At 55.2% G+C, this 24,633-nt stretch overlaps 1 long non-coding RNA gene across 1 annotated transcript; it reads right to left on the reverse strand.

The window, feature by feature from the left end:
- Positions 1-5,020: 5,020 nt before the first annotated feature.
- LOC308186844 lies at positions 5,021-8,125 on the reverse strand. The gene is made up of 2 exons (XR_013944331.1): positions 5,278-8,125; positions 5,021-5,242 (listed from the first exon to the last, which is right to left on the reverse strand). It is a non-coding gene; the product is annotated as an uncharacterized lncRNA (long non-coding RNA).
- Positions 8,126-24,633: the final 16,508 nt, after the last annotated feature.

A 24,633-nucleotide genomic window follows, 5' to 3' on the forward strand; every position in this document is an offset into this window, starting at 1 on the left:
CACTGCAGCCCCGGTGGTGCCAGAGCACTCTCTGGACTCACTGCACTGCATCCCCAGTGGTGCCAGTGCACTCTCTGGACTCACTGCACTGCATCCCCAGTGGTGTCAGTGCACTCTCTGGACTCACTGCACTGCATCCTCTGTGCTGCCAGTGCACTCTCTGGACTCACTGCACTGCATCCCCAGTGGTGCCAGTGCACTCTCTGGACTCAGTGCACTGCATCCCCAGTGGTGCCAGTGCAATCTCTGGACTCACTGTAGTGCATCCCCAGTGGTGCCAGTGCACTCTCTGGACTCACTGCAGTGCATCCCCAGTGGTGCCAGTGCACTCTCTGGACTCACTGTACTGCATCACCAGTGGTGCCAGTGCACTCTCTGGACTCAATAAACTGCATCCCCAGTGGTGCCAGTGCACTCTCTGGACTCACTGCACTGCAGCCCCGGTGGTGCCAGTGCAATCTCTGGACTCACTGCACAGCATCCCCAGTGGTGCCAGTGCACTCTCTGGACTCACTGCACTGCATCCCCAGTGGTGCCAGTGCACTCTCTGGAGTCACTGAAGTGCATCCCCAGTGGTGCCAGTGCACTCTCTGGACTCACTGCACTGCATGCCCAGTGGTGCCAGTGCACTCTCTGGACTCACTGCACTGCATCCCCAGTGGTGCCAGTGCAATCTCTGGACTCACTGTAGTGCATCCCCAGTGGTGCCAGTGCACTCTCTGGACTCACTGCAGTGCATCCCAAGTGGTGCCAGTGCACTCTCTGGACTCACTGTACTGCATCCCCAGTGGTGCCAGTGCACTCTCTGGACTCACTGCACTGCATCCCCACTGGTGCCAGTGCACTCTCTGGACTCACTGCACTGCAGCCCCAGTGGTGCCAGTGCAATCTGTGGACTCACTGCACTGCATCCCCAGTGGTGCCAGTGCACTCTCTGGAGTCACTGAAGTGCATCCCCAGTGGTGCCAGTGCACTCTCTGGAGTCACTGCACTGCATGCCCAGTGGTACCAGTGCACTCTCTGGAGTCACTGAAGTGCATCCCCAGTGGTGCCAGTGCACTCTCTGGACTCACTGCAGTGCATCCCCAGTGGTGCCAGTGCACTCTCTGGACTCACTGCAGTGCATCCCCAGTGGTGCCAGTGCACTCTCTGGACTCACTGCAGTGCATCCACAGTGGTGCCAGTGCACTCTCTGGACTCACTGCAGTGCATCCCCGTAGGTGCCAGTGCACTCTCTGGACTCACTGCACTGCATCCCCAGTGGTGCCAGTGCACTCTCTGGACTCACTGAAGTGCATTCTCAGTGGTGCCAGTGCACTCTCTGGACTCACTGCACTGCATCCCCAGTGGTGCCAGTACACTCACAGGAATGACTGCACTGCATCCCAGTGGAGCCAGTGCGCTCTCTGGACTCACTGCACTGCATCCCCATTGGTGCCAGTGCATTCTCTGGACTCACCGCACTGCACCCTGAGTGGTGCCAGTGCACTCTCTGGACTCACTGCAGTGCATCCCCAGTGGTGCCAAAGCACTCTCTGGACTCCCGGCACCGCATCCCAAGTGGTGCCAGTGCACTCTCTGGGCTCACTGCAGTGCATCCCCAGTGGTGCCAGTGCACTCTCTTGACTCACTGCACTGCATCCCCAGTGGTGCCAGTGTACTCACTGGACTCACTGCACTGCATTCCCCAGTGGTGCTAGTGCACTCTCTGGACTCACTGCAGTGCATCCCCAGTGGTGCCAGTGCACTCTCTGGACTCACTGAAGTGCATTCTCAGTGGTTCCAGTGCACTCTGTGGACTCACTGCACTGCATCCCCAGTGGTGCCAGTGCGCTCTCTGGACTCACTGCAGTGCATCCCCAGTGGTGCCTGTGCACTCTCTGGACTCACTGCACTGCATCCCCAGTGCTGCCAGTGCACTCTCTGGACTCACTGCACTGCATCCCCAGTGGTGCCAGTGCACTCTCTGGACTCACTGCAGTGCATCCCCAGTGGTGCCAGTGCACTCTCTGGACTCACTGCACTGCATCCCCAGTGGTGCCACTGCACTCTCTGGACTCACTGCAGTGCATCCCCAGTGGTGCCAGTGCACTCTCTGGACTCACTGCAGTGCATCTCCACTGCTGCCAGTGCACTCTCTGGACTCACAGCAGTGCATCCCCAGTGGTGCCAGTGCACTCTCTGGACTCACTGCAGTGCATCCCCAGTGGTGCCAGTGCACTCACTGGACTCACTGCACTGCATCCCAAGTTGTACCAGTGCACTCTCTGGACTCACTGCACTGCATCCCCAGTGGTGCCAGTGCACTCTCTGGACTCACTGCACTGCATCCCCAGTGGTGCCAGTGCACTCACTGGACTCACTGTACTGCATTCCCAGTGGTGCTAGTGCACTCTCTGGACTCACTGCAGTGCATCCCCAGTGGTGCCAGTGCACTCTTTGGACTCACTGAAGTGCATTCTCAGTGGTGCCAGTGCACTCTCTGGACTCACTGCACTGCATCCCCAGTGGTGCCAGTGCACTCTCTGGACTCACTGAAGTGCATTCTCAGTGGTGCCAGTGCACTCTCTGGACTCACTGCAGTGCATCCCCAGTGGTGCCAGTACACTCACTGGACTCACTGCACTGCATCCCCAGTGGTGCCAGTGCACTCTCTGGACTCACTGCACTGCATCCCCAGTAGTGCCAGTGCACTCTCTGGACTCACTGCACTGCATCCCCAGTGCTGCCTGTGCACTCTCTGGACTCACTGCACTGCATCCCCAGTGGTGCCAGTGCAATCTCTGGACTCACTGCACTGCATCCCCAGTGGTGCCAGTGCACACTCTGGACTCACTGCACTGCATCCCCAGTGGTGCCAGTGCACTCTCTGGACTCACTGCACTGCAACCCCAGTGTTGCCAGTGCACTCTCTGGACTCACTGCACTGCATCCCCAGTGGTGCCAGTGCACTCTCTGGACTCACTGAACTGCATCCCCAGTGGTGCCAGTGCACTCTCTGGACTCACTGAAGTGCATCCCCAGTGGTGCCAGTGCACTCTCTGGACTCACTGCACTGCATCCCCAGTGGTGCTAGTGCACTCTGTGGACTCACTGCAGTGCATCCCCAGTGGTGCTAGTGCACTCTCTGGACTCACTGCAGTGCATCCCCAGTGGTGCCAGTGCACTCTCTGGACTCACTGCACTGCATCCCCAGTGGTGCCAGTGCACTCTCTGGACTCACTGCAGTGCATCCCCAGTGGTGCCAGTACACTCACTGGACTGACTGCACTGCATCCCCAGTGGTGCCAGTGCACTCTCTGGTCTCACCGCACCGCATCCCCAGTGGTGCCAGTGCACTCTCTGGAGTAACTGCAGTGCATCACCAGTGGTGCCAGTGCACTCTCTGGACTCACTGCACTGCATCCCCAGTGGTGCCAGTGCACTCTCTTGACTCACTGCACTGCATCCCCAGTGGTGCCAGAGCACTCTCTGGACTCACTGCAGTGCATCCCCAGTGGTGCCAGTGCACTCTCTGGACTCACTGCAGTGCATCCCCAGTGGTGCCAGTGCACTCTCTGGACTCACTGCACTGCATCCCCAGTGGTGCCAGTGCACTCTCTGGACTCCCGGCACCGCATCCCCAGTGGTGCCAGTGCACTCTCTGGGCTCACTGCTGTGCATCCCCAGTGGTGCCAGTGCACTCTCTTGACTCACTGCACTGCATCCCCAGTGGTGCCAGTGCACTCACTGGATTCACTGCACTGCATCCCCAGTGGTGCTAGTGCACTCTCTGGACTCACTGCACTGCATCCCCAGTGGTACCAGTGCACTCTCTGGACTCACTGAAGTGCATTCTCAGTGGTGCCAGTGCACTCTCTGGACTCACTGCACCGCATCCCCAGTGGTGCCAGTGCACTCTCTGGACTCCCGGCACCGCATCCCCAGTGGTGCCAGTGCACTCTCTGGGCTCACTGCTGTGCATCCCCAGTGGTGCCAGTGCACTCTCTTGACTCACTGCACTGCATCCCCAGTGGTGCCAGTGCACTCTCTGGACTCACTGCACTGCATCCCCAGTGGTGCCAGTGCACTCTCTGGACTCCTGGCAACACATCCCCGGTGGTGCCAGTGCACTCTCTGGACTCACTGCACTGCATCCCCAGTGGTGCCAGAGCACTCTCTGGACTCACTGCAGTGCATCCCCAGTGGTGCTAGTGCACTCTCTGGACTCACTGCACTGCATCCCCAGTGGTGCCAGTGCACTCTCTGGACTCACTGCACTGCATCCCCAGTGGTGCCAGTGCACTCTCTGGACTCCCGGCACCGCATCCCCAGTGGTGCCAGTGCACTCTCTGGGCTCACTGCAGTGCATCCCCAGTGGTGCCAGTGCACTCTCTTGACTCACTGCACTGCATCCCCATTGGTGCCAGTGTACTCACTGGACTCACTGCACTGCATTCCCCAGTGGTGCTAGTGCACTCTGTGGACTCACTGCAGTGCATCCCCAGTGGTGCCAGTGCACTCTCTGGACTCACTGAAGTGCATTCTCAGTGGTTCCAGTGCAGTCTGTGGACTCACTGCACTGCATCCCCAGTGGTGCCAGTGCACTCTCTGGACTCCCGGCAACACATCCCCGGTGGTGCCAGTGCACTCTCTGGACTCACTGCACTGCATCCCCAGTGGTGCCAGAGCACTCTCTGGACTCACTGCAGTGCATCCCCAGTGGTGCTAGTGCACTCTCTGGACTCACTGCACTGCATCCCCAGTGGTGCCAGTGCACTCTCTGGACTCACTGCACTGCATCCCCAGTGGTGCCAGTGCACTCTCTGGACTCCCGGCACCGCATCCCCAGTGGTGCCAGTGCACTCTCTGGGCTCACTGCAGTGCATCCCCAGTGGTGCCAGTGCACTCTCTTGACTCACTGCACTGCATCCCCATTGGTGCCAGTGTACTCACTGGACTCACTGCACTGCATTCCCCAGTGGTGCTAGTGCACTCTCTGGACTTGTTGTCGACGGAGGGAAGACACAAACGCTCAATATGAGTGTTAAGTATGCTTCAGCTTTAATGGATAGCTCAATTGTCTTTTATCGTGTACAGGATAATTAGCTCATACATATTGCAAAAGCCAAGCTCCTTATTGGTAAGCGTCATCTACTGCCCTATCTGTTAGTTCCGCATTCTTCTATCCGCTAGTTCCCCTTTCTAATCTAACTATAACTCCCAGGGCAGTATGCCCTCTACTATCATTGTTTCTAATTGCCTGGGATTTCTCACAAGAGTTCCCAGACAAGCTGCCTGGGATTTCTCACAAGAGTTCCCAGACAAGCCTTGCGTACGTGCCTTTGCTCTTGTTTTTCTAGACCAGCTGGGTGCGGTAATCCGCCATTTCCTTATCTTGCAGCTGCATGATATCAATGTGATTACGCGCAGCGAGCCAGTCCTCAACAATTCCCCCGTTTTTATTTTGAACCAAAAGCTTTCTATAGATTTTTCTATCAATCACCGCACACACTGCAATAAGCAAGGTACAATAAGCAACAGGGTCAAAAATCTCATGCAGAACTACGATTGTAAAGTAGTGTGCCTACTAGAATCTACATCAGTCAACAAGCCACTAAGCGCTAGGAATGTTGCTTCGCAGCGATACTGCTTCTTACTCGCACAGCACAATCACACAATCACACAATCACGCAGAGAGGCCTCTTGCACTTCTCATTCATACCACAAGACAATATCACTGAAAATAATTTGTGTGCAGCTTCAGGAGGTCCTTGTCTGCTCCCGTGGTGAGCGGCTGAGAGTGGAGACCCCTCCGAGGAAAAAATGCTCGGGGTGCACCTAGGGGCGTCCGTTCCACAGTCGATCCCACAGCCGAGCAGAGCGGCTCCTGGCGCAAGGAAGGATGCTATTATAGTTTGTATAATGACAGCAAAGAGATGCATTGCAATAAGGAGCACGTGTGGCATTGACCCCTTTTTTTTTTTTTTTTTTTTTTTTTTTTTTTTTTTTTTCTTTTTCTTTTTCGAGCAATTACACCTTACACATGCTATTACTGTTGCTAGAAAAACCCTACTAGTTAACTGCTCGAGCCTTTTTATTAGGCAACTAAATACTACTCGCGCCGCTACTATAATTAGGACAATTATTAGCAGTAAGCGTAGCCCTTCTTTTATCAGACCCAATATCCAACCCCCCATGTTCCCAAACCAATTTGCAAACAGTCTATCAAGCCAATTATCTTGGACCACTATCTTCTTGGTGTGGTCTCTCAGCCATTTCAGTTGCTCGTGGATTGACTCGCCATGGTCCGAGAGATTAAAACAGCACATTCCTTCGAGCTCTTCACACCCGTGGCCCTGTGCCAGCAGTAGAAAATCAATCGCCGCTCTGTTCTGTAACACAGCGTGTCGCAAGCTGTCCAGGTCCTGGGCCATTTCTGTGAGCATCTGCGTAGTCACATTTAATGTTTTCACCACTGTACTTCAAATCTACATTTTACAAAGTGACCAGCAAGTGTGCCACATTAACTGACCAACCTCTGAGATTTTACCTTTCATACCAGTGTCTTCTTGGGCTCTTTTAATTAAACACGTTTCTCATTCAAGTGAATTGAAATGCTTCAGTTGGTTTTATTCTCAGGAGCCTCATAAAAAACAAAGATATTGCACCCTCTTTGTTCAGTCATTCAATGTTCGTCTCTTTCACAGCAAATAATTACTTCATTGAAGTTAAAACTTCCAAACATAACTTACTAATAGTCTCCAATTTCAGCTCAGATCACTCGTTGAAAATACTCTGCTAAATACAGATAACTTACAATAACTTTAACAGTTAATTGTCCATAACAAACACCATGGTTTTTCTCCAGACCAATGTTCAAATTTTAAGACCACCCTTTAATATTTCTATGTACAGGTGAAAAACAGTCTTCAATTTTCTAGTCTTGTTTTAAATATAAAAGTTGGAAGGGACATTCAAGTTTCAAGTCTCCACACTGAACTTAAAAAAAAAAAAAAATCATGTGGAGGTAAACAAACCAAGTTGTATACTCCAGGAGGTAGAGGCCTTCAATTTGTGTTCATATATACATATGCACAGAATTCAGTGTTCCAACAGAAAAAGAATTAGCCAAAAAGTAATAAAAGTTATTTACTACTGTGACATTTCAAGACTTCCACAGCTTTGCCTAAAGACACAAACACAATTAACATAATTCCCTATGTGCTTTTTTTTTTTTTTTTTTTTTTTTTTTTTTTTTTTTTTCTTTCCTTTTTTTTTTTTTTCTCTCAACTGTCCAGTGCAGGAAAAAATTCTCACAAAATTTCACAGACCTAAAATGTGCAAGCTAGTTTCTCTCTCTCCCTTTTTTTTTTTTTTTTTTTTTTTTTTTTTTTTTTTTTTTCAAATGTCACATTTGCTTGTTTTACAGCCCAACAAGCTAGTTTCCCTAGACTAGCCATAGCATGAGCCACAGCCACTCCAGGCACAAGTGCCGCTGAAAAGAACCTTTCAGCAGGACCCCAGAGTTCGACCTGGTTATCGCAGTCACTCCCCAAAGTTTTTGAGACTGCGTCTCGTCCGTCGTTTCCATTGTTGAGTAATGTTTCGCAATTCTTGACTGTGTAGGTCAGGGGCAAACAAAGTCAAGCGTCCCAAATAGCATGGCCCCCCGTGCGCATTTGCTGGGATTCCCTGCCAGGCTCGATCTCCACAGATCAGGAATATACCAGGTGGTAAGGCCTTAGCAGTTTGCCTTGGCCATGTGCTTGACTTGTTCCCGTATGCCCCCATGGTGGTGTTGGTGGTGTCGTTGTACCCGCAATAGCTGCTATTAGCTTCGAACCCCCTTGTGTGAGAGGTCACATTAGTCCATTGAGTCATATTTTGTTTTCCTTTATTCCACATAAAGCACGTCTGTGTCCAGTTATTACTGGTGTTCCCTACCGCCACTGATCCCAACAAATCCAGTTCCTGGGGATCCCATGGCAAGCTCGTGTTCAGAGCCACTAGCGCCGCCACAACGGCGTCGGAGAGGTTGGACGAAAGATCGAACAAATCAGTACTTGCGGAATATGGTGCTAACAGTTGTTTCAGCTCCTCCTTGTTCCCTATTGGGACCCCGAACAAACAGGTGCGGAAGGGATCAGTCGCTTTGGCAAGAGACAGGCAGAATTGAGCCAATCGAGTTCCCTTCGGTATATGTAGCGGAGGGAACATGGCTGATACCATAATTTGTATCTCCCCAGTAAAGTCCTTATCAATAAGTCCTGTTAACACTAAAGCCCCATTTAATGTCGCCGATGACCTTCCAATCAGAAGTGCTCCAACAGGCTCATTATTAATTTTTACAGGTCCCATAACGCCTGTTTTCACCCCAACAGGCTTATTGTCCATCAAAGTCACATTTACTGCGGTTGCCAAGTCCAATCCCCAGGCTCCCTCTGGTGGCTGGTTGGAGGTGAAAGGATTCGTCTCGGTTGGAGTCTCCGCAGCTGCCGCCGCTGTTGAGGGGAAAGCCGCTTTTTGTGTCATCGCGGGGCGGCGGTTCCCGCTGGTCTTCCCGTTTCCCTGGGTCTTCCGCCGGCAAGCGGTTTCATTATGCGTATCAGATCGGCAAGAGGGACACCACACATTAGCCGTCCCACATTGCCTCTTTATATGACCCACGATGCCACACCGATAGCAGCGTAGTGCAGGTCTTCTCGACGAGTGAGGTCCTTTTCCACTTTGCAGGGGGGCAAGGGCGGCGAATACCTGCGACTGACTAGCCTGCAGTCCCTGAGTAATACTTTCCCCTACCTTTCGAATAGCGTCAACCAATAGCGCTTGCGAGCCTATCGGTATCCGCGACAATCGATCAAGAGCCTCTTCTATAGTCCAGGTACTGGGCAGCGTATTTAGAACATTTCGAGAGGTTTGATTACAATTTTGAAGGGCGCATTGTTTAAGAATAGGGCCTTTGAGATATTCGGGTAACCCAGCTACCTGTATAGCTGCGGCAACCCTATCAATAAATGTTCCAAACGCTTCGTCTCGCCCTTGCTTGATGGACATATAGGAGGGCATTCCTCCAGGCTCCCTAATTTGGTCCAGTGCTCTCCTAGCTAGCGTCATGGTCGCTTTTGCCTTATCCGGCCCCATTAGGGCCTGGGCCTCCAAGCGATTGTATGCACCGACCCCCAAAAGCTCCTCCAGCGTGACCCCGTATAATGGATCTCCGGGCTGACGCTGCACCGCGACTGCCTCCTGACAAGCTGAATGCCAATGGGCATTAAACAGCAGGATCTGATGCTGCGTCAGTATTAGTTTCATGATATTACGAATATCGCCGGGGAGCAACACGTTAGTGGACCACAGATAGTCTAACATCTGTTTCGTTGGCTCCCCACGTATTCCTGACTCATTTACCGTGGCACGCAATTGGGTCAGTATTTTCCAGTCCAGATTTGTCATAGTAACAGTTATCTGGCCCTGGGCGTCTGGTGGAGAGTACACCACGGGGAAGGCGCCTACAAGCTCTGTCGCTGCCCCCACATCACCTTCACGTAACGCCTCCCCTGCTATTTTCGCCCAGAGTCCTGCTCTCTCCGACCCCCCTGATTCGAGTCGCATATCTTTCAAAAATGGATTCTTATTTCTCCCCTCGCCTGCCGCCTCTCCCTCGGGAGTTTCCAGGGGTAGAGGAGGTGCACTGGGTCGTGCCCCCTCTCCCCATCCCCCGGGTGCCTTCATGGTGAATTGTTGGACCGACGGAGGGAGGGGGTACGGATTGGCCTCTTCATCCGCCCTCAACGTTTTGCCCAGCCGCTCTGTTGCAGCGGCTGCTACTTTCTGTTCTACCCGATGTATTGTTAAAGCATTCGTAACAGCCCGCCACGGTTTTGCCAGCTTCTTAGCCGTCTTATTCTCACTAATCATTTCCTCAAACAATATATCACCAAACTTACGCCACTCATCCTCCTCAAACAATGTGTCAGGGTTAATAAAGCAGCCCTTCGCCACCCCATAGGCCACTAACCCCTGTAATTCTTTATGACAATCTATATCTGGCGTCTTACGCTTTTCTAAAAAGCACTTAAGTAAATTAATTGCCGCTTGTTTCTCCATGCTTACTCACGGTGCCGTTGCCCCCGTGCAAAGCGTGTCTTACGCTTTTCTAAAAAGCACTTTAAATCTATTGCCGCTTGTTTCTCCATGCTTACTCACGGTGCCGTTGCCCCCGTACAAAGCTTCCGTTCGCGGCGTTCCGGCGGGACCCGCTATGGGTTCGTCCCGGGCGCTCTTCCCGAGTCGTCTTCTGCTCGCCCCAATCTTATGTTCCGCGGATTCCGGGTTACGTAGTCAGAACCGGCTTTCCCCTTGTACTCCGTCGCCTAATACCGGCTTACTCGTTTCGGGTCCTCGTCCAGCAAGGGTCCCTGTTCGGGCGCCATTTGTTGTCGACGGAGGGAAGACACAAACGCTCAATATGAGTGTTAAGTATGCTTCAGCTTTAATGGATAGCTCAATTGTCTTTTATCGTGTACAGGATAATTAGCTCATACATATTGCAAAAGCCAAGCTCCTTATTGGTAAGCGTCATCTACTGCCCTATCTGTTAGTTCCGCATTCTTCTATCCGCTAGTTCCCCTTTCTAATCTAACTATAACTCCCAGGGCAGTATGCCCTCTACTATCATTGTTTCTAATTGCCTGGGATTTCTCACAAGAGTTCCCAGACAAGCTGCCTGGGATTTCTCACAAGAGTTCCCAGACAAGCCTTGCGTACGTGCCTTTGCTCTTGTTTTTCTAGACCAGCTGGGTGCGGTAATCCGCCATTTCCTTATCTTGCAGCTGCATGATATCAATGTGATTACGCGCAGCGAGCCAGTCCTCAACATGGACTCACTGCAGTGCATCCCCAGTGGTGCCAGTGCACTCTCTGGACTCACTGAAGTGCATTCTCAGTGGTTCCAGTGCACTCTGTGGACTCACTGCAGTGCATCCCCAGTGGTGCCAGTGCACTCTCTGGACTCACTGAAGTGCATTCTCAGTGGTTCCAGTGCACTCTGTGGACTCACTGCAGTGCATCCCCAGTGGTGCCAGTGCGCTCTCTGGACTCACTGCAGTGCATCCCCAGTGGTGCCAGTGCACTCTCTCGAGTCACTGCACTGCATCCCCAGTGCTGCCAGTGCACTCTCTGGACTCACTGCACTGCATCCCCAGTGGTGCCAGTGCACTCTCTGGACTCACAGCAGTGCATCCCCAGTGGTGCCAGTGCACTCTCTGGACTCACTGCACTGCATCCCCAGTGGTGCCACTGCACTCTCTGGACTCACTGCAGTGCATCCCCAGTGGTGCCAGTGCACTCTCTGGACTCACTGCAGTGCATCTCCACTGCTGCCAGTGCACTCTCTGGACTCACAGCAGTGCATCCCCAGTGGTGCCAGTGCACTCTCTGGACTCACTGCACTGCATCCCCAGTGGTGCCAATGCACTCTCTGGACTCACTGCACTGCATCCCCAGTGGTGCCAGTGCACTCTCTGGACTCACTGCACTGCATCCCAAGTGGTGCCAGTGCACTCTCTGGACTCACTGCAGTGCATCCCCAGTGGTGCCAGTGCACTCTCTCGAATCACTGCACTACATCCCCAGTGGTGCCAGTGCGCTCACTGGACTCACTGTACTGCATCATCAGTGGTGCCAGTGCACTCTCTGGAGTGACTGCAGTGCATCCCCAGTGGTGCCAGTGCACTCTCTGGACTCACTGTACTGCATTCCCAGTGGTGCTAGTGCACTCTCTGGACTCACTGCAGTGCATCCCCAGTGGTGCCAGTGCACTCTTTGGACTCACTGAAGTGCATTCTCAGTGGTGCCAGTGCACTCTCTGGACTCACTGCACTGCATCCCCAGTGGTGGCAGTGCACTCTCTGGACTCACTGAAGTGCATTCTCAGTGGTGCCAGTGCACTCTCTGGACTCACTGCACTGCATCCCCAGTGGTGCCAGTACACTCACTGGACTCACTGCACTGCATCCCCAGTGGTGCCAGTGCACTCTCTGGACTCACTGCACTGCATCCCCAGTGGTGCCAGTGCACTCTCTGGACTCACTGCAGTGCATCCCCAGTGGTGCCAGTGCAATCTCTGGACTCACTGCACTGCATCCCCAGTGGTGCCAGTGCAATCTCTGGACTCACTGCACTGCATCCCCAGTGGTGCCAGTGCACACTCTGGACTCACTGCACTGCATCCCCAGTGGTGCCAGTTCACTCTCTGGACTCACTGCACTGCAACCCCAGTGTTGCCAGTGCACTCTCTGGACTCACTGCACTGCATCCCCAGTATTGCCAGTGCACTCTCTGGACTCACTGCACTGCATCCCCAGTGGTGCCAGTGCACTCTCTGGACTCACTTCAGTGCATCCCCAGTGGTGCCAGAGCACTCTCTGGACTCACTGCACTGCATCCCCAGTGGTGCCAGTGCACTCTCTGGACTCACTGCACTGCAGCCCCAGTGGTGCCAGTGCACTCTCTGGACTCACTGCACTGCATCCCCAGTATTGCCAGTGCACTCTCTGGACTCACTGCACTGCATCCCCAGTGCTGCCAGTGCACTCTCTGGACTCACTGCACTGCATCCCCAGTGGTGCCACTGCACTCTCTGGACTCACTGAACTGCATGTCCAGTGCTGCCAGTGCACTCTCTGGACTCACTGCACTGCATCCCCAGTGGTGCCAATGCACTCACTGGACTCACTGCAGTGCATTCCCTCTGGTGCCAGTGCACTCTCTGGACTCACTGCACTGCATCCCCAGTGGTGCCAGTGCACTCTCTGGACTCACTGCAGTGCATCCCCAGTGGTGCCAGTGCACTCTCTGGACTCACTGCAGTGCATCACCAGTGGTGCCAGTGCACTCTCTGGACTCACTGCAGTGCATCCCCAGTGGTGCCAGTGCACTCTCTGGACTCACTGCACTGCATCCCCAGTGGTGCCAGTGCACTCTCTGGACTCACTGCACTGCATCCCCAGTGGTGCCAGAGCACTCTCTGGACTCACTGCACTGCATCCTCTGTGCTGCCAGTGCACTCTCTGGACTCACTGCACTGCATCCCCAGTGGTGCCAATGCACTCTCTGGACTCACTGTACTGCATCCCCAGTGGAGCGCGTGCACTCTCTGGACTCACTGAAGTGCATCCCCAGTGGTGCCAGTGCACTCTCTGGACTCACTGCACTGCATCCCCAGTGGTGCTAGTGCACTCTGTGGACTCACTGCAGTGCATCCCCAGTGGTGCCAGTGCACTCTCTGGACTCACTGAAGGGCATCCTCAGTGGTGGCAGTGCACTCTCTGGACTCACTGCAGTGCATCCCCAATGGTGCCAGTACACTCTCTGGACTCACTGCACTGCATCCCCAGTGGTGCCAGTGCACTCTCTGGACTCACTGCACTGCATCCCCAGTGGTGCCAGTGCACTCTCTGGACTCACTGCACTGCATCCCCAGTGGTGCCAGAGCACTCTCTGGACTCACTGCAGTGCATCCCCAGTGGTGCCAGTGCACTCTCTGGACTCACTGCACTGCATCCCCAGTGGTGACAGTGCACTCTCTGGACTCACTGCAGTGCATCCCCAGTGGTGCCAGTGCACTCTCTGGACTCACTGCAGTGCATCCCCAGTGGTGCCACTGCACTCTCTGGACTCACTGCAGTGCATCCCCAGTGGTGCCAGTGCACTCTCTGGACTCCCGGTACCGCATCCCCAGTGGTGCCAGTGCACTCTCTGGACTCACTGCAGTGCATCCCCTTGGTGCCAGTGTGTTGAGGACTGGCTCGCTGCGCGTGGTCACATTGATCTCGTGCAGCTGCAGGGTGGGGAGGTGGCGGATTGCCGCACCCAGCTGGTCTAGAGGAGCAAGAGCAAAGGCACGTACGCAAGGCTTGTCCGGGAACTCTTGCGAGAAATCCCAGGCAGTTAGAACCAATGACAGTAGAGGGCATACTGCCCTTGGAGTTATAGTTAGACTAGAAAAGGGAACTAGCGGCTAAAAGAATGCGGAACTAACCGGTAGGGCAGGAGATTACGCTAACCAATAAGGAGCTTGGCTTTTGCAATATGTATGAGCTAATTATCCTGTACACGATAAAAGAAAATTGAGCTATCCATTAAAGCTGAAGCATACTTAACACTCATATTGAGCGTTTGTGTCTTCCCTCCGTCGACAACAAATGGCGCCCGAACAGGGACCCTTGCTGGACGAGGACCCGAAACGAGTAAGCCGGTCTTAGGTGACGGAGAAAAAGGGAAAGCCGGTTCTGACTACGTAACCCGGATTCCGCGGAACACAAGATTGGGGCGAGCAGAAGGCGACTCGGGAAGAGCGCCCGGGACGAACCCATAGTGGGTCCCGCCGGAACGCCGCGAACAGAAGCTTTACACGGGGGCAACGGCACCGTAAGTAAGAATGGAGAAACAAGCGGCAGTTGATTTACTTAAGTGCTTTTTAGAAAAGCGTAAGACACCAGATATAGATTGTTATAAAGAGTTACCGGGGTTTCAAGAGTTGTGAAACATTACTCAACAATGGAGACGCCGGACGAGACGCAGTCTAAAAACTTTGGGGAGTGACTGTGATGACCAGGTCGAACTCTGGGGTCCTGCCGAAAGATTCTTTTCGGCGGCACTTGTGCCTGGAGTGGCGGTAGCCCATGCTATGGCTAGCCTTGGGAAACTAGCTTGTTGGACTGTAAAACAAGCAAATGTGACTACGCAGATACTCACAGAAATGGCCCAGGACCTGGATAGCCTGCGACACGCTGTATTACAGAACAGAGCGGCGATTGATTTTCTACTGCTGGCACAGGGCCACGGGTGTGAAGAGCTCGAAGGAATGTGCTGTTTTAATCTCTCGGACCATGGCGAGTCAATCCACGAGCAGCTGAAATGGCTGAGAGACCACACCAAGAAGATAGTGGTCCAGAATAATTGGCTTGATGAACTATTTGCGAGTTGGTTTGGGAACATGGGAGGCTGGATATTGGGTCTCATAAAAGAAGGGCTACGCTTACTGCTAATAATCGCACTAATCATAGTAGCGGCGCGAGTAATATTTAGTTGTCTAACAAAAAGGCTCGAGCAACTAACTAATAAGGTTTTTCTAGCACAAAATAAAAACGGGGGAATTGTTGAGGACTGGCTCGCTGCGCGTGGTCACATTGATCTCGTGCAGCTGCAGGGTGGGGAGGTGGCGGATTGCCGCACCCAGCTGGTCTAGAGGAGCAAGAGCAAAGGCACGTACGCAAGGCTTGTCCGGGAACTCTTGCGAGAAATCCCAGGCAGTTAGAACCAATGACAGTAGAGGGCATACTGCCCTTGGAGTTATAGTTAGACTAGAAAAGGGAACTAGCGGCTAAAAGAATGCGGAACTAACCGGTAGGGCAGGAGATTACGCTAACCAATAAGGAGCTTGGCTTTTGCAATATGTATGAGCTAATTATCCTGTACACGATAAAAGACAATTGAGCTATCCATTAAAGCTGAAGCATACTTAACACTCATATTGAGCGTTTGTGTCTTCCCTCCGTCGACAACACCAGTGCACTCTCTGGACTCACTGCACTGCATCCCCAGTGGTGCCAGTGCACTCTCTGGACTCACTGCACTGCATCCCCAGTGGTGCCAGCGCACTCTCTGGACTCACTGCACTGCATCCCCAGTGGTGCCAGTGCACTCTCTGGACTCACTGCAGTGCATCCCCAGTGGTGCCAGTGCACTCTCTGGACTCACTGCACTGCATCCCCAGTGGTACCAGTGCACTCTGTGGACTCACTGCAGTGCATCCCCAGTGGTGCCAGTGCACTCTCTGGACTCACTGCACTGCATCCCCAGTGGTGCCAATGCACTCTCTGGACTCACTGCACTGCATCCCCAGTGGTGCCAGTGCACTCTCTGGACTCACTGAAGTGCATCCCCAGTGGTGCCAGTGCACTCTCTAGAGTCACTGCACTGCATCCCCAGTGGTGCTAGTGCCTTCTGTGGACTCACTGCAGTGCATCCCCAGTGGTGCCAGTGCACTCTCTGGACTCACTGAAGGGCATTCTCAGTGGTGCCAGTGCACTCTCTGGACTCACTGCAGTGCATCCCCAGTGGTGCCAGTACACTCACTGGACTGACTGCACTGCATCCCCAGTGGTGCCAGTGCACTCTCTGGACTCACCGCACCGCATCCCCAGTGGTGCCAGTGCACTCTCTGGAGTAACTGCAGTGCATCACCAGTGGTGCCAGTGCACTCTCTGGACTCACTGCACTGCATCCCAGTGGTGCCAGTGCACTCTCTGGACTCACTGCACTGCATCCCCAGTGGTGCCAGAGAACTCTCTGGACTCACTGCACTGCATCCCCAGTGGTGCCAGTGCACTCTCTGGACTCACTGCACTGCATCCCCAGTGGTGCCAGTGCACTCTCTGGACTCCCGGCAACGCATCCCCAGTGGTGCCAGTGCACTCTCTGGGCTCACTGCAGTGCATCCCCAGTGGTGCCAGTGCACTCTCTTGACTCACTGCACTGCATCCCCAGTGGTGCCAGTGCACTCACTGGATTCACTGCACTGCATTCCCAGTGGTGCTAGTTCACTCTCTGGACTCACTGCAGTGCATCCCCAGTGGTGCCAGTGCACTCTCTGGACTCACTGAAGTGCATTCTCAGTGGTGCCAGTGCACTCTGTGGACTCACTGCAGTGCATCCCCAGTGGTGCCAGTGCGCTCTCTGGACTCACTGCAGTGCATCCCCAGTGGTGCCAGTGCACTCTCTGGACTCACTGCAGTGCATCCCCACTGGTGCCAGTGCACTCACTGGATTCACTGCACTACATTCCCAGTGGTGCTAGTTCACTCTCTGGACTCACTGCAGTGCATCCCCAGTGGTGCTAGTGCACTCTTTGGACTCACTGAAGTGCATTCTCAGTGGTGACAGTGCACTCTCTGGACTCACTGCAGTGCATCCCCAGTGGTGCCAGTACACTCTCTGGACTCACTGCACTGCATCCCCAGTGGTGCTAGTGCACTCTGTGGACTCAATGCAGTGCATCCCCAGTGGTGCCAGTGCACTCTCTGGACTCACTGAAGGGCATTCTCAGTGGTGCCAGTGCACTCTCTGGACTCACTGCAGTGCATCACCAGTGGTGCCAGTGCACTCTCTGGACTCACTGCACCGCATCCCCAGTGGTGCCAGTGCACTCTCTGGAGTAACTGCAGTGCATCACCAGTGGTGCCAGTGCACTCTCTGGACTCACTGCAGTGCATCCCCAGTGGTGCCAGTGCACTCTCTGGACTCACTGCACTGCATCCCCAGTGGTGCCAGAGTACTCTCTGGACTCACTGCACTGCATCCCCAGTGCTGCCTGTGCACTCTCTGGACTCACTGCACTGCATCCCCAGTGGTGCCACTGCACTCTCTGGACTCACTGCACTGCATCCCCAGTGGTGCCAGTGCACTCCCTGCACTCACTGCACTGCATCCCCAGTGGTGCCAGTGCACTCACTGGACTCACTGCAGTGCATTCCCTCTGGTGCCAGTGCACTCTCTGGACTCACTGCAGTGCATCCCCAGTGGTGCCAGTGCACTCTCTTGACTCACTGCAGTGCATCGCCAGTGGTGCCAGTGCACTCTCTGGACTCACTGCACTGCATCCCCAGTGGTGCCAGTGCACTCTCTGGACTCACTGAAGTGCATCCCCCGTGGTGCCAGTGCGATCTCTGGACTCACTGCACTGCATTCCCAGTGGTGCCAGTGCACACTCTGGACTCACTGCACTGCATACCCAGTGGTGCCAGAGCACTCTCTGGACTCACTGCACTGCATCCCCAGTGGAGCCAGTGCACTCTCTGGACTCACTGCACTGCATCCCCAGTGGTGCCAGTGCACTCTGTGGACTCACTGCAGTGCATCCCCAGTGGAGCCCGTGCACTCTCTGGACTCACTGAAGTGCATCCCCAGTGGTGCCAGTGCACTCTCTGGACTCACTGCACTGCATCCCCAGTGGTGCCAGTGCACTCTCTGGACTCACTGCAGTGCATCCCCAGTGGTGCCAGTGCACTCTCTGGACTCACTGAAGTTCATTCTCAGTGGTGCCAGTGCACTCTCTGGACTCACTGCAGTGCATCCCCAGTGGTGCCAGTACACTCACTGGACTGACTGCACTGCATCCCCAGTGGTGCTAGTGCAGTCTCTGCACTCACTGCACTGCATCGCCAGTGGTGCCAGAGCACTCTCTGGACTCACTGCAGTGCATCCCCAGTGGTGCCAGTGCACTCTCTGGACTCACTGTACTGCATCCCCAGTGGTGCCAGTGCACTCTGTGGACTCACTGCTGTGCATCCCCATTGGTGCCAGTGCACTCTCTGGACTCACTGCACTGCATCCCCAGTGGTGCCAGTGCACTCTCTGGACTCACTGCACTGCATCCCCAGTGGTGCAAGTGCACTCTCTGGACTCACTGCAGTGCATCCCAAGTGGTGCCAATGCACTCTCTGGACTCACTGCAGTGCATCCCCAGTGGTGCCAGTACACTCACTGGACTTACTGCACTGCATCCCCAGTGGTGCCAGTGCAGTCTCTGCACTCACTGAAGTGCATCCCCAGTGGTGCCAGTGAACTCTCTGGACTCACTGCAGTGCGTCCCCAGTGGTGCCAGTGCACTCTCTGGACTCACTGCACTGCATCCCCAGTGGTGCCAGTGCACTCTCTGGAGTAACTGCACTGCATCCCCAGTGGTGCCAGTGCACTTTCTGGACTCACTGCACTGCATCTCCAATGGTGCCAGTGCACTCTCTGGACTCACTGCACTGCATCCCCAGTGGAGCCAGTGCACTCTCTGGACTCACTGAAGTGCATCCCCATTGGTGCCAGTGCACTCTCTGGACTCACTGCACTGCATCCCCAGTGGTGCCAGAGTACTCTCTGGACTCACTGCACTGCATCCCCAGTGCTGCCTGTGCACTCTCTGGACTCACTGCACTGCATCCCCAGTGGTGCCACTGCACTCTCTGGACTCACTGCACTGCATCCCCAGTGGTGCCAGTGCACTCCCTGCACTCACTGCACTGCATCCCCAGTGGTGCCAGTGCACTCACTGGACTCACTGCAGTGCATTCCCTCTGGTGCCAGTGCACTCTCTGGACTCACTGCAGTGCATCCCCAGTGGTGCCAGTGCACTCTCTTGACTCACTGCAGTGCATCGCCAGTGGTGCCAGTGCACTCTCTGGACTCACTGCACTGCATCCCCAGTGGTGCCAGTGCACTCTCTGGACTCACTGAAGTGCATCCCCCGTGGTGCCAGTGCGATCTCTGGACTCACTGCACTGCATTCCCAGTGGTGCCAGTGCACACTCTGGACTCACTGCACTGCATACCCAGTGGTGCCAGAGCACTCTCTGGACTCACTGCACTGCATCCCCAGTGGAGCCAGTGCACTCTCTGGACTCACTGCACTGCATCCCCAGTGGTGCCAGTGCACTCTGTGGACTCACTGCAGTGCATCCCCAGTGGAGCCCGTGCACTCTCTGGACTCACTGAAGTGCATCCCCAGTGGTGCCAGTGCACTCTCTGGACTCACTGCACTGCATCCCCAGTGGTGCCAGTGCACTCTCTGGACTCACTGCAGTGCATCCCCAGTGGTGCCAGTGCACTCTCTGGACTCACTGAAGTGCATTCTCAGTGGTGCCAGTGCACTCTCTGGACTCACTGCAGTGCATCCCCAGTGGTGCCAGTACACTCTCTGGACTGACTGCACTGCATCCCCAGTGGTGCTAGTGCAGTCTCTGCACTCACTGCACTGCATCGCCAGTGGTGCCAGAGCACTCTCTGGACTCACTGCAGTGCATCCCCAGTGGTGCCAGTGCACTCTCTGGACTCACTGTACTGCATCCCCAGTGGTGCCAGTGCACTCTGTGGACTCACTGCACTGCATCCCCAGTGGTGCCAGTGCACTCTCTGGACTCACTGCACTGCATCCCCAGTGGTGCCAGTGCACTCTCTGGACTCACTGCACTGCATCCCCAGTGGTGCAAGTGCACTCTCTGGACTCACTGCAGTGCATCCCAAGTGGTGCCAATGCACTCTCTGGACTCACTGCAGTGCATCCCCAGTGGTGCCAGTACACTCACTGGACTTACTGCACTGCATCCCCAGTGGTGCCAGTGCAGTCTCTGCACTCACTGAAGTGCATCCCCAGTGGTGCCAGTGAACTCTCTGGACTCACTGCAGTGCGTCCCCAGTGGTGCCAGTGCACTCTCTGGACTCACTGCACTGCATCCCCAGTGGTGCCAGTGCACTCTCTGGACTCACTGCACTGCATCCCCAGTGGTGCCAGTGCACTTTCTGGACTCACTGCACTGCATCTCCAATGGTGCCAGTGCACTCTCTGGACTCACTGCACTGCATCCCCAGTGGAGCCAGTGCACTCTCTGGACTCACTGAAGTGCATCCCCATTGGTGCCAGTGCACTCTCTGGACTCACTGCACTGCATCCCCAGTGGTGCTAGTGCAGTCTCTGCACTCACTGCACTGCATCGCCAGTGGTGCCAGAGCACTCTCTGGACTCACTGCAGTGCATCCCCAGTGGTGCAAGTGCACTCTCTGGACTCACTGCAGTGCATCCCAAGTGGTGCCAATGCACTCTCTGGACTCACTGCAGTGCATCCCCAGTGGTGCCAGTACACTCACTGGACTTACTGCACTGCATCCCCAGTGGTGCCAGTGCAGTCTCTGCACTCACTGAAGTGCATCCCCAGTGGTGCCAGTGAACTCTCTGGACTCACTGCAGTGCGTCCCCAGTGGTGCCAGTGCACTCTCTGGACTCACTGCACTGCATCCCCAGTGGTGCCAGTGCACTCACTGGACTCACTATACTGCATCACCAGTGGTGCCAGTGCACTCTCTGGACTCACTGCACTGCATCCCCAGTGTTGCCAGTGCATTCACTGGACTCACTGTACTGCATCTCCAGTGGTGCCAGTGCACTCTCTGGACTCACTGCAGTGCATCCCCAGTGGTGCCAGTGCACTCTCTGGACTCACTGAAGTGCATTCTCAGTGGTGCCAGTGCACTCTGTGGACTCACTGCAGTGCATCCCCAGTGGTGCCAATGCGCTCTCTGGACTCACTGCAGTGCATCCCCAGTGGTGCCAGTGCACTCTCTGGACTCACTGCACTGCATCCCCAGTGCTGCCAGTGCACTCTGTGGACTCACTGCACTGCATCCCCAGTGGTGCCAGTGCACTCTCTGGACTCACTGCACTGCATCCCCAGTGGTGCCAGTGCACTCTCTGGACTCACTGCACTGCATCCCCAGTGGTGACAGTGCACTCTCTGGACTCACTGCACTGCATCCCCAGTGGTACCAGTGCACACTGTGGACTCACTGCAGTGCATCCCCAGTGCTGCCAGTGCACTCTCTGGACTCACTGCACTGCATCCCCAGTGGTGCCAATGCACTCTCTGGACTCACTGCACTGCATCCCCAGTGGTGCCAGTGCACTCTCTGGACTCACTGCACTGCATCCCAAGTGGTGCCAGTGCACTCTCTGGACTCACTGCACTGCATCCCCAGTGGTGCCAGTGCACTCTCTGGACGCACTGCACTGCATCCCCAGTGGTGCCAGTGCACTCTCTGGACTCACTGCACTGCATCCCAAGTGGTGCCAGTGCACTCTCTGGAGTCACTGCACTGCATCCCCAGTGGTGCCAGTGCACTCTCTGGAGTCACTGCACTACATCCCCAGTGGTGCCAGTGCACTCACTGGACTCACTGTACTGCATCATCAGTGGTGCCAGTGCACTCTCTGGACTCACTGCAGTGCATCCCCAGTGGTGCCAGTGCACTCTCTGGACTCACTGCACTGCATCCCCAGTGGTGCCAGTGCACTCTCTGGACTCACTGCACTGCATCCCCAGTGGTGCAAGTGCACTCTCTGGACTCACTGCAGTGCATCCCAAGTGGTGCCAATGCACTCTCTGGACTCACTGCAGTGCATCCCCAGTGGTGCCAGTACACTCACTGGACTCACTGCAGTGCATCCCCAGTGGTGCCAGTACACTCACTGGACTTACTGCACTGCATCCCCAGTGGTGCCAGTGCAGTCTCTGCACTCACTGAAGTGCATCCCCAGTGGTGCCAGTGAACTCTCTGGACTCACTGCACTGCATCCCCAGTGGTGCCAGTGCACTCTCTGGACTCACTGCACTGCATCCCCAGTGGTGCCAGTGCACTCACTGGACTCACTATACTGCATCACCAGTGGTGCCAGTGCACTCTCTGGACTCACTGCACTGCATCCCCAGTGTTGCCAGTGCATTCACTGGACTCACTGTACTGCATCTCCAGTGGTGCCAGTGCACTCTCTGGACTCACTGCAGTGCATCCCCAGTGGTGCCAGTGCACTCTCTGGACTCACTGCAGTGCATCCCCACTGGTGCCAGTGCACTCACTGGATTCACTGCACTACATTCCCAGTGGTGCTAGTTCACTCTCTGGACTCACTGCAGTGCATCCCCAGTGGTGCCAGTGCACTCTTTGGACTCACTGAAGTGCATTCTCAGTGGTGCCAGTCCACTCTCTGGACTCACTGCACTGCATCCCCAGTGGTGCCAGTGCGCTCTCTGGCCTCACTGAAGTGCATTCTCAGTGGTGCCAGTGCACTCTCTGGACTCACTGCAGTGCATCCCCAGTGGTGCCAGTGCACTCTCTGGACTCACTGAAGTGCATTCTCAGTGGTGCCAGTGCACTCTCTGGACTCACTGCACTGCATCCCCAGTGGTGCCAGTACACTCACTGGACTGACTGCACTGCATCCCCAGTGGTGCTAGTGCAGTCTCTGCACTCACTGCACTGCATCGCCAGTGGTGCCAGAGCACTCTCTGGACTCACTACAGTGCATCCCCAGTGGTGCCAGTGCACTCTCTGGACTCACGGTACTGCATCCACAGTGGTGCCAGTGCACTCTGTGGACTCACTGCTGTGCATCCCCATTGGTGCCAGTGCACTCTCTGGACTCACTGCACTGCATCCCCAGTGGTGCCAGTGCACTCTCTGGACTCACTGCACTGCATCCCCAGTGGTGCAAGTGCACTCTCTGGACTCACTGCAGTGCATCCCAAGTGGTGCCAATGCACTCTCTGGACTCACTGCAGTGCATCCCCAGTGGTGCCAGTACACTCACTGGACTTACTGCACTGCATCCCCAGTGGTGCCAGTGCAGTCTCTGCACTCACTGAAGTGCATCCCCAGTGGTGCCAGTGAACTCTCTGGACTCACTGCTGTGCGTCCCCAGTGGTGCCAGTGCACTCTCTGGACTCACTGCACTGCATCCCCAGTGGTGCCAGTGCACTCTCTGGACTCACTGCACTGCATCCCCAGTGGTGCCAGTGCACTCTCTGGACTCACTGCACTGCATCTCCAATGGTGCCAGTGCACTCTCTGGACTCACTGCACTGCATCCCCAGTGGAGCCAGTGCACTCTCTGGACTCACTGCACTGCATCCCCAGTGGTGCCAGTGCACTCTCTGGACTCACTGCACTGCATCCCCATTGGTGCCAGTGCACTCTCTGGACTCACTGCACTGCATCCCCAGTGGTGCCAGTGCACTCTCTGGACTCACTGCACTGCATCCCCAGTGGTGCAAGTGCACTCTCTGGACTCACTGCAGTGCATCCCAAGTGGTGCCAATGCACTCTCTGGACTCACTGCACTGCATCCCCATTGGTGCCAGTACACTCACTGGACTCACTGCACTGCATCCCCAGTGCTGCCAGTGCAGTCTCTGCACTCACTGAAGTGCATCTCCAGTGGTGCCAGTGAACTCTCTGGACTCACTGCAGTGCATCCCCAGTGGTGCCAGTGCACTCTCTGGACTCACTGCACTGCATCCCCAGTGGTGCCAGTGCACTCTCTGGACTCACTGCACTGCATCCCCAGTGGTGCCAGTGCACTCTCTGGACTCACTGCAGTGCATCTCCAATGGTGCCAGTGCACTCTCTGGACTCACTGCACTGCATCCCCAGTGGTGCCAATGCACTCTCTGGACTCACTGCTGTGCATCCCCAGTGGTGCCAGTGCACTCTCTGGACTCACTGCACTGCATCTCCAATGGTGCCAATGCACTCTCTGGACTCACTGTACTGCATCCCCAGTGGTGCCAGTGCACTCTCTTGACTCACTGCACTGCATCCCCAGTGGTGCCAGTGCACTCACTGGATTCACTGCACTGCATCCCCAGTGGTGCTAGTGCACTCTCTGGACTCACTGCAGTGCATCCCCAGTGGTACCAGTGCACTCTCTGGACTCACTGAAGTGCATTCTCAGTGGTGCCAGTGCACTCTGTGGACTCACTGCACTGCATCCCCAGTGGTGCCAGTGCGCTCTCTGGACTCACTGCAGTGCATCCCCAGTGGTGCCAGTGCACTCTCTGGACTCACTGCACTGCATCCCCAGTGCTGCCAGTGCACTCTCTGGACTCACTGCACTGCATCCCCAGTGGTGCCAGTGCACTCTCTGGACTCACTGCACTGCATCCCCAGTGGTGCCAGTGCACTCTCTGGACTCACTGCACTGCATCCCCAGTGGTGCCAGTGCACTCTCTGGACTCACTGCACTGCATCCCCAGTGGTACCAGTGCACTC

The sequence above is a fragment of the Anser brachyrhynchus genome (assembly GCF_964034855.1).
Source record: "Anser brachyrhynchus genome assembly, contig: SCAFFOLD_93, whole genome shotgun sequence".
Lineage (NCBI taxonomy): Eukaryota > Metazoa > Chordata > Aves > Anseriformes > Anatidae > Anser > Anser brachyrhynchus.